The sequence below is a fragment of the Leucoraja erinacea genome, chromosome 14, assembly GCF_028641065.1.
Source record: "Leucoraja erinacea ecotype New England chromosome 14, Leri_hhj_1, whole genome shotgun sequence".
Classification (NCBI taxonomy): domain Eukaryota; kingdom Metazoa; phylum Chordata; class Chondrichthyes; order Rajiformes; family Rajidae; genus Leucoraja; species Leucoraja erinaceus.
This window is the reverse complement of record NC_073390.1, coordinates 39,889,500-39,890,875: the sequence shown is the minus strand read 5'-3', so window position 1 is coordinate 39,890,875 and position 1,376 is coordinate 39,889,500.

The window sequence follows — 1,376 nt, the reverse complement described above, 5'->3', positions numbered from 1 at the left end:
CACCGCTTCCCGCCGGCCCGCTGCCGTATACACGCCTGCGCAATGCCTCCTGCCGGCCCGCTGCCGTATACACGACTGCGCAATGCCTCCTGCCGGCACGCTGCCGTATGCACGACTGCGCAATACCTCCTGCCGGCCCGCAGCCGGCTCCGCGCCTGCAAAATGCGTCTCAGGTTGTCAGCTACCCAAATCAAGAGTGTGTTGAAAGGAACAAACAGATATGCTCCACATTCAATTACAACTTGGAGGTACTGAGCCCCTAATCCATTTTTGTCCATTTTGTTACAAATCCCGTGACATTCTTATTTTTCAATTTAATTTTTGCAATTTTTAAATTGGCATGTTCCAGATTTCTATTAACTGGTGAATGAGATAAAATGCTTTTGGAGTGTATATCCAAATGCTGTTTTATGGACTCAGCACACCATATCTGTTAGTCCTGATGAGGGTCTGGACCTAAAACTTCAACTATCCCTTTGCCTCCACAGGTGCTGCTTGACCCGCTGAGTTCCTCCAGCAATTGATTTCTTACCTCCATTAGTTCACTGCACAATCTTTTAAGGTAGTGCAGCCTCATATTTTAACTCATTAGTATTATAGCTAATATTTTAAATCCGACCAACATCAAGTTTTATTTTTAAGTTTAAGAATAAGGGGTAAGCCATTTAGAACGGAGACGAGGAAACACTTTTCCAAACAGAGTTGTGAGTCTGTGGAATTCTCTGCCTCAGCGGCCAGTTCTCTGGATACTTTCAAGAGAGAGCTAGATAGGGCTCTTAAAGATAGCTGAGTCAGGGGATATGGGGAGAAGGCAGGAACGGGGTACTGATTGTGGATGATCAGCTATGGTCACATTGAATGGCAGTGCTGGCTCGAAGGGCCGAATGGCCTACTCCTGCACCTATTGTCTATTTCACTCTAATTTCATAAGTAATAAATTGGCAGCTGTAGTCACATTCCAGAAGTGGCTACATTTCAGAAGCACTTATTTAGATGTAAAACACTCTGGGATGCCAGGGTTAGAGAGTATGAGCTACAGGGAAAGGTTGGGAAGACTTATTTGTTTTCGCTGGTGCACTGGAGGTTGAGGAGAGACCTGATGAAAGTAATTAAAACTTTGAGTGTCATAGATAGGCTAGGCAGTCAGAAACTTTTTTCCCCAGGATAGAAACAGCAAAGACTAGAGGGCATTGCTTTAAGGCGAAAGGGGCAAAGTTTAAAGGAGATGTGCAGGGCAGTCCTGACAGAAGAAGGAAAAGAGGCCGACCAAAACTCACATAGAGACGAAGATTCCAGAAGGATTTGGAAGCCCGGGACGCAAGCCTATCGAGGGTGGAAGACGTTGCACATAACCAAACAGAATGGCGAAAGCTTGC